A 15,299-nucleotide genomic window follows, 5' to 3' on the forward strand; every position below is an offset into this window, starting at 1 on the left:
TCGTCCTTAATGTGTTCTTCATTTCCCTTCCCCGAAATAAGTTCCCCCAGCAATGGCCACAGTTCCGCGGCAGAGTCCAATTGCAAATAGATAACCCGTCACATCGGCAATCAGAGGCAGCCCAGGGCGAGTTGTCACGCCGATAATTTAATGCCCATTCGCTGGCGCTATCAATGTTTGCTCAGAAACGTCCCCTTGCTGCCCGCGAGGTGCCCCTGGGGATGGGAATCTGTCTGGAGTCTGGCAGGAATTCAAGTGTCTTTGATAAGACAGTCGGGACCTCTGTTATGGATATCTTGTTTTGACAACTCCCTCTTGACTAAGTGTCAAAAGATTTCGGGATGGCTCCAGTCAGGCTGTGGATTCACCGTTCCAGCCCCTCATCTGGGCTGCAGGACGGGGAGCCGTCACCTGGCATCGATCAGGGAGGCGGGCTGGGGGAGGCGGAGGTTGCTGCCCAGTCCTCACTCAGGTTCAGAGAGGCTGGGCAGAGAGTGCGGCCATCAACACAGTCCTTTCTCAACACAGCACACGATCATCCATCTGATTTTTTATTTTTAAAGCAAATCATTTGACCAAGATGTAAAAAGCTACTGGGTGGTAGATCTGAACTGAGTCTCTGAATTCCAAACCTCAGAAAAGCGTAGTGTTGGGCGAGGGAGGGAGCCACATCTGTCCAACCTGCCTGCCTCTGCTGTGCACAGCTGATGGGTCCAGCGGGGAGCTCTGTTCTCCGGGAGTTCTGGCTTTCGGACCGAGCAGCGCTGGGCTCGGTCACAAACGCGGCTGGAAGGTCCCAGGACAGGCCTCTGTTCCGACTCCTCCTGAGACGTGGCTGGCCCAATGATCCCTGAGATTCTCACAAGTAACCCAGCATCATTCAAATAAATTATATGTTGTTTAACCTAAACAAGCCAGTCATTTCCTCTTACAGTAACCGAGACCTTTCAGGAAAGACACCATCAGCAAAAGTCACTGTTTGACTCTAATTATTTGGAAAAAATATGAGTAACATGAGAACGCTTTCGCTTTGCCCATTTACTGCTGAAAGGACCCCTTGCTGCGAACGGCCAGGTCCCGAAGGAATGCTGCTACCACGAGCACCTTCTCGGAGACCAAGCTCTTCTCGCTCGGCCACATGTCCTGGAACGTCACAAGGCTGCTGTGGAGAACGCTGTAGACATGCCGGATCCAAGTGAGCGCGAGATGCACTCAAGTTCTCGGGCAAACAGCGGAGCAAAGATGGGGCAGGAGAGTTCCTCTGTATAAACCAGCGGTTCTCAACCTGTGGGTCGCGACCCCTTTGGGGGTTAAACGACCCTTTCACAGGGGTCGCCTAAGACCATCGGAAAACACATATATAATTACATATTGTTTTTGTGATTAATCACTATGCTTTCATTATGTTCAACTTGTAACAATGAAAATACATCCTGCATATCAGATATTTACATGACGATTCATAACAGTAGCAAAATTACAGTTATGAAGTAGCAACAAAAATAGTTTTATGGTTGGGGGTCCCCAGAACATGAGGAACTGTATTAAAGGGTCGCGGCATTAGGAAGGTTGAGGACCACTGGTGTAAACAAAGCTGACAAGACGCCCCCTGGGGGCCCCTCCTCCCCAGGGCACACCAGGGAGGGCCAGCAGGGGTCTGAGTGAGGCAGGTCCCCGGGGAATGCACGCTGTTCCTGCCACCACAGTGCTTTTCGTAAGAGCCACATCTACCATTAGCTGCTCAATAAACGTTTAATCAACAAACGAAACAGAAGGCCCCTCTCCTGATGAGGTTAGGAAAGCAAAAACGATATTTATAACCTCTGGATTTGCACCTCTATTGGCTTTTGATTTAACAAATATTGATTGAGCCTATACAGGGCTCCAGGCACTGTTCTAGGCACTGGCGACACAGCACGAACAGAACAGACAAGAATCCCTGCCTCCACCTCACTGAGTTGCTGTGTGTGTGTGTGTGTGTGTGTGTGTGTGTGTATTAAAGGGTGCAGTTGGTAAAGATAGACAAAAACCAAAGTAAGTAAATAGTGCAATGTGCTGATTAAGTGCTAAAAAGAACATAGAGCTTATCCTCTTTGTACTGTGGCCCGAGGTGGCAGCTCAGAGGCATGGCCCCTTTCCCTCGGGCCCCAGGAGCACGTGGGGAAGGAGAGCTAACATTTTCCAGAAACTGGCCACCCCACAGTGGGGTTTGGAAACATCGCAGGAAGATTAGGGTGCCTTCCTACGGGCACCAGGAGACTGGCATCCCTGAATGTTAATAATATGTAAGCTTAGGAATAACACATTACGAAGCTTTGCTGGAATGAAGGGTGATGTAATGACAACTGGAAACAGAAAAGGGACTTATTATGGAGCAGAAAGGCGAGCGGAGAGGGAGAGCGTGGGCACCCAGCACTTTCCAGGGCAGGGACATCCTGGTCGGGGAACTCTGTGCCCGCCTGGTCTGTGGGACACGGGATCTGCCATGGGACCGGGCGCAGAGCAGCGGCACACCGCTTCCTCCTGATGGGTCTCTCCCAGAGGGAAAGTATGCTTCTTAAGCTGGCGGCCTGCACTGGGCTTTCACTTCAGCTCTGGCTGAGGGTCACCCAGTACTGGCCACCAGCTAGTTGTGGTGGGAGAAGTAGGATGAAATCAGATGCAGGATGTCACCCAAAGTCTGCCAGGATCCTGGCAAAGGCATTTCAGCTGAAGCGGGGACAGCTAGCACCACTTTGGTATTTTGGGTGGAGAGCCACTCGGTCATCTGGGAGGCCACATCTGCCCCCACTAATCCCGGCATTCCGCTGGCCTCCAAGGTGACACGGATTATATATAACCAAGAGCAGAAGAAAGATGACTGCTAAGAGCTGTGGGAGAAAAGAAAAATAAGGGCTGGAGGGAGAGCCAGACGGGGTCCTTTCACTTTAAGAGCAGAGTCATTTCCCAAATAACCAGAACAGATGTCAGGATCACTCAGTCTGGCCGTGAAGCCTTCCCCATCAACGGCAGCAGAGAAATGAGTTCTCCTGTGTTCAGAGGTCCCCTGCTTCCAGTGGTCACCATCAGGCGACTGCGAGTGCGACTCTGTCCCACTGACCTCCACCCGGGTGCCACCTCCCAACTGCAGCAGGACGACGGAGGCCGAGTGTGTGTGTGTGTGTGTGTGTGAGTGTGTGTGAGTGTGTATGTGTGTGTGTGTTGTGAATGTGTATGTCTGTGTGTCTGTGTGAGTGTGTGTGTATGTGTGTGAGTGTATGTGTGTGTGTGTGTGAGTGTGTGTGTATGTGTGTGAGTGTGTATGTGTGTGAGTGTATGTGTATGTGTGTGTGTGTGTGTGTGAGTGTGAGTGTGTGTGTGTGTGTGTATGTGTGTGTGTGAGTGTGTGTGCACGCGTGAGTACAAGCTTTGCTCCTTTGGGGGCCCGGAAGCCAGTTGGCTTCATTCAAATCAAGGGGCTGAACTGGGTAAGGGATCCAGTCCTCTGAGCCTAAAATCAGGTGGACACTCCTAACCCTTAGCTCCCAGACTGGTCCTGGAGAAGAAACAAGGTCAAATGCTTGGTGCCGAGCACACTACCTGGAACGTGGCATGTTCTCAAGTGACGGCAGCTGCGATTACCACCGACTGGAAACTGCTCTTGTGACAAAAGGGCAGGAGACTTTGAGCATCACATCTGGACAGGAGGCACTTGGAGCTGCCCCCTCTGTGATCACATTGGCCGTGCACATCTCCCCCACTGCACACGCCAAGAGCGCAGGAGAAAGGGGCGCTGGGAGAGGCTGCCACTCCGCTTGAAAATCCGCTCACCTCACTCTTCAGACTCCATCACGGAAAGAGACTTGGAAATGTATTATTATGCAAAGTCTTCCAAGACCTGTAGGCCCGAATGAATGAAAACACGCAGCGAAGATCACTGCGGCTTCTGTTTGCTCTCGCAGGAGGGACGTGCCTCCTCTGCTCAGGTGCCCAGGCCTCTGTTCGGGCCCGGGAGCCCTAACCTAACGGTGCCGCTGCAGCCGGGGCCTGGTGGCGGCGATGGAGTGAAAACGAACAGGCGCACGGTCAGCTGCTGGTTTTTCATTAGTAGCAGGAAGGGAGCCATCAGAGTTGTGAGCCCCATGGGCAGCACCAACGCTGGTAGAGCGAGAACAGAAAAGAGCCTTGGAAGCCGCTCTGCACTGGGTCATGGAAAAAGGGCCTCCTACCAAAAGCAGCACCAGGCTCGCTGCTCCGTCTGGGAAATAGCAGGCGCAACAGGGACAGTCGGGCTGCAGGGCTGCGCCGCCCGATGCACGTGCAGTGAAGGGCTCTCCCTCACGGCGGGGAATGCGGCCAAGACGTCACCTCCTGTCAGTGCCCTCCTCAAACACTTCTCCTCTGTGAGCAGCATATCATCCGAGGAGCCATAATCTGGCCTTGCCAGAGGGGGTGCCGCTGAGTATAGTGGTGACTCTCAAGGTAGCAACAAAGGTGGGCGCTCCTAAGAGAAAACTTAGAGTGGACAGTGGGTGCCCTCAGAACCCCTGACAGCTCTAGTGATGTCACCAGTGAGCCCACTGAACAATGGACAGATCCCTGGTTACACATTCCAGGGTATGATTGGCCTAAAAACTGTTGAGCAAAGATTCTATCGGCAAGAAGGATGAATAGATGTGCCTGAGGCCCAAGAATTCATGCAGCAGAGTCGAAAGACCGGGAAACAGCTGAGGGAAGCGGCTGGGAATACTCTCTAGAGAAGTGTGGCTTATGTCACTGTTTAAGGATAAGGCCACCCAGGCAGAAGGCCTTCTCCTCTCCCTTCCTCCGAAGGTGGTCAAGGTGGAAAGGGTGTGGACCATAAAACACTGTCACAGAAAGGCACACCGATGACCACAACTGAGCACCATGGGCCACACATCAGCCTGTTCCGGCCAATCTGAGGCAAGTGCCAGTCACATCCCAGGCATGAAACCACTGAACAGCTGCCCTTCAAATGCGTGTTGTTAGTGCAAATAATAAAGGTGTCTGCAGATAATATTAAAATGATGTCATCAACTTCTCCTGATCTACTCTTCCGAGAAAAAGTAGAACAGACCATTCAAAATGTCAGATTTGGCTTTGAAATATTTGTTGGCTTGCATGGTCTGTCAGATATTCCAGAAATCATTTCAAAGGAAAATTAAAAAGTTGAATTATGACACTTTCCCAGTGAAACAACCCAGCGTCCCCCCTTGGCCTCTCGTTCTCACATGCTGCCCTCCTCACGCCTCTGCACTTTGCAGGGACGGTTCACGCTGTTTCAAGCCTCTGCCGGCTTCTATGCACCTGGAACCCGACACCAGCTTTAGGCCTCAGCTCAGAAATGCACCCTCCCCAGTACCATGTGGCTCTCAAGCCCAAGGCAGTCTTAGGATGGCTTTTCTAGGCTTCTTCTAAATGCTGAAAACATAGATTACAAAAATAAACGTATTACTTAGGTAAATTGACTGGGTTCATAGTTTAAGTCTGTAGGTTCTTTGCGAAGTAGGTGACCAGCACAGACATCATTTAATACACACACAACATGTTTTTGTGTTTTGGTTGATTGGACTCAGTTGTTTACACGGTTTAGGTTCAAATATTGCTTGGATATTAAGAGTCAGTAGCGTGGATTTCAAATGACATTTTTACTTGGTGGTAATTAATGTAGAGATATTCTAGCAGCTAGAACAGTACTTTGCACATAGTGAGTGTTCAATAAATGTGTTGAAAATGAATGAATGAATGAAAGAGTATAAATTATCAATGAAATGGGTTATTAAGGAGCACTGGTTCTAAAGAACTTCAAAAGGATACAAGTAAAGTAAGTACAGTTGGTATTGCCAAACTAAAAATATATTGCCCATCAGTGGTTAGTAATTTGCATATAAAATTTTAGGATAATATATTCTATGTGTATCTTTAAACAGCTAGAACAGTACTTTCCACATAGTGAGTGTTCAATAAATGTGTTGAAAAATGAATGAATGAATGAAAGAGTATAAATTATCAATGCTAGAACAGTACTTTGCACATAGTGAGTGTTCAATAAATGTGTTGAAAATGAATGAATGAATGAAAGAGTATAAATTATCAATGAAATGGGTTATTAAGGAGCACTGGTTCTAAAGAACTTTAAAAGGATACAAGTAAAGTAAGTACAGTTGGTATTGCCAAACTAAAAATATATTGCCCATCAGTGGTTAGTAATTTGCATATAAAATTTTAGGATAATATATTCTATGTGTATCTTTAAAATAAATGAACAAAGTTACATTTTAGTGAAATGTTGGGATTTTACCAGACGTTCACGGGTTCATGGGTTTCTTTCTAACACAGATGATACAGACTCAGAATTCTCAGCCAAGTAGACCCTTTTTGTGTCGAATCCAAAAGCTCCAGTTCAGATTTCATTCATTCCCTGTAACTTTTTATCACCCTCTATTTGCAGATATTCCAGAGAAGGCTATTACTCAAAAAATCACCTCATGCTAGAAATGCCATGCTTATGTTTAGAGCAGTACTGCTCAGGGCACGACCTCAGTGCAGCGGCATCATGGATAATATTCATAGATTCACGGATAATGGTCAGAAAGGTAACTTTAGGGGCCCTGCCTCACTCCTCCTGAGTCTGAGCTTCTGGGGGTGGGGCCCAGGAAGCTGGGTGTTAACAAGCCCTCCATGTAATTCTTCTGGCACTAACGTTTGAGAACCAGTGGTGTGGAGGTTAGGATCAAAAGTTCACTAGCAGTTCTCTGCGCTATATAATCAAATACCACCTGTTAACGTGCTAGGAAGAGCTGTGGCTTTCTCTGGGCACTAGGAAGACAATGAGCCGGGGTCCCCAGCTGATGGGGAGGCCACTATCCTGGGGGTAAGAGAGGCACCACGGACTGTCCTTGGAGACACACCCTCATGAGGAAGAGGAGCAGCCAGAGTTGTGCTTGACACACAAACTCGTTTGCTGTCACAATTCACCCCCGACCCCACACCAATATTACCTTGGCCTCATTTCCTCTGACAGAGGTAGTTCTGCACTAGGAGGTCTGCAGGACCACGGCAGCTGCGGGAGTGACCAAAAGCTGCTCTCACTTAAATGAGAGCCAGTGAATCATCCCCGCTGGGTTGCCAGACTTTTCTATTTAGCATCGGGTTGAGCCAGATGGCCTCCCCTGCTAAGGAACTCTGACCCTCTTCTTGGTCACAGGAGCCCAAGGGAAGGCCCGAGAGAGAAAGAAGAACCCGAGATGAGAACTACGTGGTGGAAGAAGCTGGTGGTTCAGTTTCAAAGGCAACGGCAGGATTGCAAGGGGCCAGGGTGACCTTCCTTTTCCCACATCCAGGGTCCTGGTCTTGGATACCGCTGGTACTGCTAGTGCGCCCGAAGAATGAAGAATTGGGATGCTCAAGCACTGGGTGCAAAGTAAGTCAAGAGGAGATGCTTTGTCACTCACACACAGCTAGTCACAGCTGCCTGCCATCCCAGAGGGTCCCCCAACCTAGCATGCTGGAGAGCTGGCTCTCAAGCCCGGCAGACTCGCTGCTCACAGCCTTCTTCGAACACTGTGGTGAGGAAATGAGAGCGGGAATGTCTGATGATTAGTTCCTTATGGCCCTGACATTCCTGAAGTACACTCTTTACACCCCTGGAACACTTCTGCATTCTTGATAGCAGGACTGCAGTGTAAGTTTTCCTTTCAGAGCACTGTCTTTTATTGACTCGCAATATCCTAGGAGCGAGACTTGCCTCCCCCTCCTCACGCCCCTCCTTCACCACGGCCACGCTCTCCACGCCATTCCTTGTTCTCTTTCTAAGAATGCAATAAACATTTCAGCACGATCTTTTCAATCCACATTATTTATAATCCGAACATCCATCGAGCCTGGCTAGAATGCTTGGTAATAAATCAAACTTAACAACAACAAAAGAGGAAGGGGGGGGGGGGGAATCGCCCTTTGGCTAGGCTAAAGCCTGAGACATTTCATTCCCCAAAGGGTTTAGTTATGTTGGGAAAAATGAGATGGGGATGAGACTCAAGGTTTAGAATGACAGAGCCAGGAACTCAAATCTATAGGCATAATCATAACTTTGTAGAAATCGCAAACAAACTGACCTCTGAGGGGTGTCAGGAGGATAAATGAGATACGTGGGAAGCACTCTGAGTGCCGCATAAAAGCAACTGGAGCCCAGTTCTCCTCTCGGGGTCCAAGAGGTCATCTCCTTGGAACAAACAGGCTCAGAGCCTCAGAGTCTTTGCTAATTAATATCCCTCCACAGGCCTGAATATGTGTTGCGTGTGTGTGTGTGGGGGGGGGGTTTGGGAGGGGGGCGCGAGCCCTGAAGTGGGGCCTGCCACAGGGCCCAGCAGGCAGTGTGATTACGGCAGCCTGGCCACGCGGTCCAGCTCCGGTAGCCACCCTGTGGGCGGTGACCCTGCCCTCCCTTCCCCACCAGTGAGGACCAGCCAGGCCACACACAGCCAAGGTCTCTCCACATCGATTCCGCTCCGGCCCGGGGGTGGGAAGCGGAACTTGTCCCACACCCATACTGTGTGGCGCTGTGTATAGTCTGACTTTCTCCTCACCAAGAGGAATCTGGCTCAAGAGCTCGCTGATGATTTCAAAATTTATCTAAACAAATGTGGAGGCCAGCACAGGCTATTGGCTAATTGCATAATTGGCCTGAGGCCTTCCTGCGTTGGCGATGTCCCCACTCGCTCCGCATCTCGCCCTGGAAACCCAAGCTGCTCAGCCCGCCGTGGAGCAGGCGTGTGTTTACGTGGCTAGACCTCAGCTCAGCGGCTCCGCTGGTGTATAGTCTGCCGAGCTCGGCCATCGGCCCGTAAGTGGTCCCTCTGACAGTTTCCTGGCTATGAGGTGCCACTGCTTTTCTATTCTTGCTGAAGACATTGAATATTCGATCAGAGTGACTGAATCATAATGGTCTTCTCATCGTGACGGTCTCAGGCTGGTGCTGGGGAAATGACCCTAACTGGCTGGTCAGGAGACTTTTCTATAATAATGTCAGGCAAGAAAGTAACTTTTCTTATTAAAACTGTCAAGGCTGCCAACTTAATTTGCTCTTCTTATAGTTCAGATTTTGTCACCTGCTCATTGGACTGGGTGGCAGGCAATCTAGCTTCAGCACAACTACCACGTTGCATTGCAACTTAATTTGCTCTTCTTATAGGTCAGATTTTGTCACCTGCTCATTGGACTGGGTGGCAGGCAGGTCTCGACCAACGTTCTAAAGGGATTTGGTACCAGCTTTGCTTGTTCATCACTTCCACCAGTGTCCAAAAACAACAAACCAAGTTTATGGATGACAGCCACGTTTGTTTAAAAAGTCTTCTAAAACCCAACAGCTTCTTTCTAATGCCCCCACGTCACAGGAACCACAGCGTCTTCATCGCTTGACTCTTACAGTTAATGGTCTGTTTACAACTTCCACTCCTGCTGCTGCTGCTGACACCGAGCCCTCTTCTCCGGACTCCCCGGGCTGAGTGGTTTACCCAGGCCTCTTGGGTTTCTTCCTCGGTACATTTCCATTCCCACCCCAGCACCCAAGGGACTTCCTTCCTCAGCACTCACCTCCTAGGCTGACCTCCTCTACCCTGGGAGCTTCCCCCATCGCTCCTAAATAGAGGCTGGCGTGCCTGGTGCCGGGAGGCCGCTGCTGCTCTCTCTGCTTCTTCCTTTCATCCCTCTCCCTGTCATTCTCCCTTTTCCAACTTGACCCACTTATATACACTATCTTCCTATCTTTACTCATAGAGAGTCATTGACACGGAAGGAATGGTCAAGCCCATGACTTTACAGCCACACAGCTTTGGTTCTAAGCCTGGCCACCCCACTGCCCATCTGTGTGATACGGGCAAGCTACTTTGCCTGTCTGGGCCTTACCTATAAAATTGGGGGAACAGTAGCATATATAACAAACTGGGCATTGTATCTGTAACACAGTAAGTGCTCAATAAACATTCACTTGTCCTATTACAGTGTCTTTACCAGACATGTTTTATGGTGTGCCTAAAGCCCCTTCAAATGGGATCTGTTTCGACCAAACCGCTGGTTGAGGGGTGAGCCAGGGCAGCTGTGGTTTGCACCCCATGATCCCACCCAGTGAGCCAGAGTGCCGTGGGCATACCGACAGGTCAGCCAATCCACAGGCTGGCCAGCTGCCCCTGCCCACTGTAGCTTGGCTCACGAAGCTGAACCGGGCCAACAGGTTCTCCTCTCCGGAGGTGAACTAGGAGATAAGGAGCAAAGGAGGCTGGCCAGCTCTGCCTTGCTTCCTAACAACGGCAACGTGTCCCTGTATAAACCCACCTTTATTGATAATGTGAGTGACTCTGTCCCCCCCAAAAGATGGCCCAAAGAACAAAAGTTTAATCAATATCTATCTCATGCCACAGATATATGCACTTTAAGCAAAGGATGGAATCTGACTAAAGGAATAAATTTGGGTCATCAGGAAGATGGCTGGAAGGCCTTCTGTCCTTTAGAAATTAGGCTTTTTAAGGCCATTGTGAGATATTTAAGACATGAACAAGGCCAGCTTTAGTCAGAGTCACCTTCTGGCATCCACCCCATTTCACACCCAAATTTTACAGTGTCTGAAGGTGTAACCAAGACGGAAGTCTTCCCAACGTGAGATATTTAAGACATGAACAAGGCCGGCTTTAGTCAGAGTCACCTTCTGGCATCCACCCCACTTCACATCCAGATTTTAGTGTCTGAAGGTGTAACCAAGACGGAAGTCTTCCCAAGTCAAGGTGAGTAAAGAGGACACGCTTTTCTGGGTAACTTCCTGGTCACTGTGGAGAATGTCCCCACCTCTGTATCTCAGATGAAAACTCCTGAAGCTTCTGGGGCACAGGTTGTGGGTGGGGCTACAAGAGAAGGAACAGTGGGAAATGGCAGCCGGTGAAGCTTAGTGAGGGCAGGACTTAAAAGGTTCAGGATGGGACCTCGGCTGAGTAAAGAGGAGAGAAGCGAGTCCTTCTCCATCTATCGCTAACGAATTCTGTATTGGGTACCATGTTAGGTGCTGGGAATACAACAGTGGTCAAGGTGGACTGACACCTGGCCCCAAAGGAGTTACATGCTAATGGGGGAAATGGACATCCAGATAATCACACAATGAAATAATTACAGGTCACGCAGAAGTGTTTAGGAACAAACGAGGCGCTATGATAAGAGCTACCATTAGGGAGTGGTCCGATACGGCCTTCTGTCACACAAAAAGCTGGGCGAAGACCATTCCAGTTGGAGGGAGTAGTAACCACAGAATACCTGGAGAGTTCTCAGACTGGAAAGGGAGCCACTGTGGCTAGAACTGGCCGATGAGGAAGAGAGAAATCAGGATGAGTTTGCTGCTAGAGCAAGGAACTAAGTTCTGTAGGGCTTTGGAGGCCACGGCAAGGAGATGGATTTCATTCAAGAACAAGGGAAGCCACTGATGGGTTTACGCAGGGAGTAGCAATATTTCATTTGTGTTATTCAGATACTCATGCCACTGTGTGGAGACTGGACTGAAGGGGGCAGTCTTTGGGGACAAGAAAAGCCAACAAGGCCTTCTTGAGAGAACTCTCACAGCACCGAGGCACGAGGGTGGGGTGAAGGGGTGGTGGCAGTGGAGATGGGGCATTTGAAATATATTTTAGGATAGAATTAACAGAGCTTCCTTCTGGATAAGAAAGAAGGCGGTGATGATAGAAGGAGAGGAAACAAGGTTTCAACTTGGAATAACTAGGTCAATGGCGCCATTTACTGAAATGGAGAGAATGGGGGGGTTCTGGCCACGCTGCACAGGGATTCAAGCTAAGTGCAAATACGCAGTTGGATGAGCAGTCTAAATCTGAGGCTCAGAAGATAGAGCTTGCTGGGCACAAAACAGTAACTCCGTGACGTCTGCTGTAGACGTCTGCTGTGTGCGGGCGAGAGATCCGCAGGAGAGGAGACACAGGGGGCCCTGAGAGTTGTCACGAGGAACTTGGGCAATGGGGAGCCTCTGAGAGGCTTTATTTAGTGGGGAGAAGTGGTGGTGGAGGAAAAGGCTGATAAAGCAAATCCACATTTCCCAAAGCTCACACTGGCTTCAGTGTGGAGAACAGATTGGGAATGAGCAGGATTGGAGAAAGAAAGATGAGTTAGGAAACAAAAAGAGTAATCCTGAAGGTGACAGCATCTGAAGGACAGAAGGACAGAAGGTACAACTTACTCAGACGCAAGGAGGGAGAATCAGCAAGAACAGACATCTGCTTGGACGTGGGGCCTGAGCGAGAGGGAAGCATCAGGAACAACTCCTGAGAATTTGGCTTGAGAAACTGAGTGGTTGGTGGTCTGCTCATCAAAACAGAAACAGGGACAGAAGAGCGGGGCTGGAGAGGATCACGGTCCAGTGTGGACCTCTTGGGTATCGTTTTGAGCAAGTTTTGACAGCACAGTATTATATTTGCTTTTCTTCCACTGGGATTACATAGAACTTGTCTGGTGGACTAGCAAGCCACTGAGGAAAATTTCTTGTTCTGGGGTTGGAGAGGGAGGGTTCGGGGGAAGACCTGCATCTACTGTCCGTATCCTAAATGTAAAGCAGATAGAGTCCCTTGCAGTGATTGTAAAAGTGGTAAAAGGCTCAGGTGTGTGTCCAGTGATGGCTAGTAGAGGCCTCCCGGCAAGGCCCTCCTTGGGGTTTTCTGCCCACACTCACGTCAGAAGCTCAGTGCGATGCCACTTTCCCATGCCCCCTTCTGCCCCAAGACTCCCAGGTACCCACTCTATGTTTTTGAACATTTGAAAATATTTGGGTTGGTTCTTGATGATATTTTCTTACTAAATCCCTCCTCTTTGACATCCTAGGATGCATTCCTTCATTCGTTATATTCCTTCAAACATTACATTGTTTTAAAGATGGCAAGAGAGTTTTCAACAGAAAGGCCTATAATTGGAAGCCATGCTTTTTATTAATGAAGCATCAGTGCTTCCAGGTTTCTGTTTTCTTATAGATCGGCATCACCCTGGGCCTTAGACTCAGCTCTTTATCACGGTGTCGAGAGAAGTCAGCCAAAGGGAAGGTCACTATTCCCTGTGCTTCACACTGCGCTCGAAACCTCCTTGGCCAAGAGCAGAACTGAGAGTCTGCGCTCACCTGCGGCAGCGCACCCACCTGCAGGAGGGATTGGGGAGGGGAGACCCAGGGAAGAGCTGAACTTACAAACCTGAAGACATGAAATGAGCGAGTAGCGCTATGGGGGTGAATGTTCTTCTTTACCCAAACGGGAGAGCTGCGTGCATCGGTCGTCCAGCAAACGGGCACCTAAGACCCAGCACAGGATGAATCAAGAGCACCGACGTGCTTGTTGTGGAACCCAGGAGGGGGCACCAGGGGGTACGAATGCAGAGCACTGAACAGGTGTCCCCAACAGGACACATGGGGTTCACAATGACAGACCCCAGATCAGAAGGCGACCCCGGGCGATCAGCACCCCAGAGGAGGTGCTTTACAAAGCTCCCACGGCCGCCCGGAGGAACTTCTGAGCCCTCTGCCACCAAATGGTATCTTTTCCTCCCACAACCAGTTGTGGAGAATTAGAAATTACTTTTCTTAAATGAAGGAGGCTTTTCCTTTCTAGAAATATTCAACCTTCTGTGTTTGAAGCAGAATTCTCAGTGTTCCTTTCATGGGGGTCAAGCCTAAGCTCAAGAAGAGGACGCACTATGCCAACTTGGAACGTAGAGCCTTTGTGAGGTTTGAAGCAGAATTCTCAGTGTTCATTTCATGGGGGTCAAGCCTAAGCTCAAGAAGAGGACGACGCACTATGCCAACTTGGAACGTAGAGCCTTTGTGACGGAGGGAACGCCGCCCTTTCGTTTCATCAGCTGAAATGGCATGCATCTTTTTAAATTAAAAACAATTTTCTTAAGCAACTCAATGTTTCCAACAAGTTCTGTCTACAGGGATTAGATTACAGTTCTGGAATGATTTTATTAATCACACACAAATTTATTACTGTCTATTCCAAAAAGCCTGATGGAAACGGTGACCTGAATAATATTCAAGGGTTTTCTTTTGAAGCCGCGAGCCAGCAGTTACTATTCTGGAAAAGGCAATTTCACTGGGGTGCGTTTCCTCAGGAGAGGAAATGATTTTTGAGAATACTGAAGCCTTTTTTATTCTAACGCAGGCGAGCAACACCTGTACACAATCTTTCTAGACAACAATAAGACTTTTCTGAGGTTTCATGTCATGACCGTTTAATTTAATAGCTCTGAGAGTTTAAGCAGGACACTAATACCTCAGTTAACTGGCACGATTGGTGAACTGGGGATTCCAGTTAACTTAATTTTTCCACCCACTAATAGTAGCCCATTTATGCAATGAAATTTCCTCGGCAGGATGCAGGGGCTCTGGACATCTCTTTCCAGGTATGCACAACTGTATGTTTTGTCTCTCAGTTTTACATTTTTTTTAAAAAGAAAAATCAACATTCTGCCCTCCATAAATCTTCAAATTAGTAAACCAATAAGCAACCACATATAAGAAGGGGAGGTCTGGAGGGGGGAGAGGGAACGAAAGAGAGAGAGAGAGTGAGAGAGAGACAAAGTTTAACTCTGATAATCTCAGCTAAAGAGAACCAAGCTAGGGAGGAAAATAAAATCTTTCTCTCGTCCGCGCAGCATCCGTTCAGCATGTTGGGCACTGGCCTGCACCAGGGACAGAGATGAACAATCCACGGTTCTTTACCCTCAGAAGCTCACAGTTTACAAATAGGTAAAATCGAAAACTTCAGAAGATATGAGACATGACAAGTGTTTGAAATTTTTTCTTTAAAATACGCATAAAAAGCGTATTTTATTGCTTTTGAAAAGTCAAAGCAAATGAAATGCATTTTTAAAAAATAATTAGTGAAAAGAAAATAAATGTCAAGTTGTCTCTCTTTTAACTAGCAGAAGAAGGACTGATTTTATGTCTTGACATCAACTTAGGAGAATTGAAAGCTTCGAACGTTCTCAGAAATGCAACAGGTAAATGGGTAAAAATAATCAAAAAATGTTCTGATTTGACTTGCATGGGACCCAAAGACTCTCGGTCCTCCTCAGTCTCTTGCTAGTTTTATGTTTTAATTAACAGATGCAAAGTCTTTCAAAGTCACGGTGGGGCGTGGTTTCCTCCCTCTGATGGTTTCCAGCAGGCAACCTTGGCCTCAGGATCTTAAGTTTTCCTTGACACTGGGCTCCACGCTCCCTGTTCCCAGGCCCCTCCCCTCGGGAGATCCTGAATCAGTGGTTCCGGGATG

This window comes from Myotis brandtii, unplaced genomic scaffold (assembly GCF_000412655.1).
Source record: "Myotis brandtii unplaced genomic scaffold, ASM41265v1 scaffold573, whole genome shotgun sequence".
NCBI lineage: Eukaryota > Metazoa > Chordata > Mammalia > Chiroptera > Vespertilionidae > Myotis > Myotis brandtii.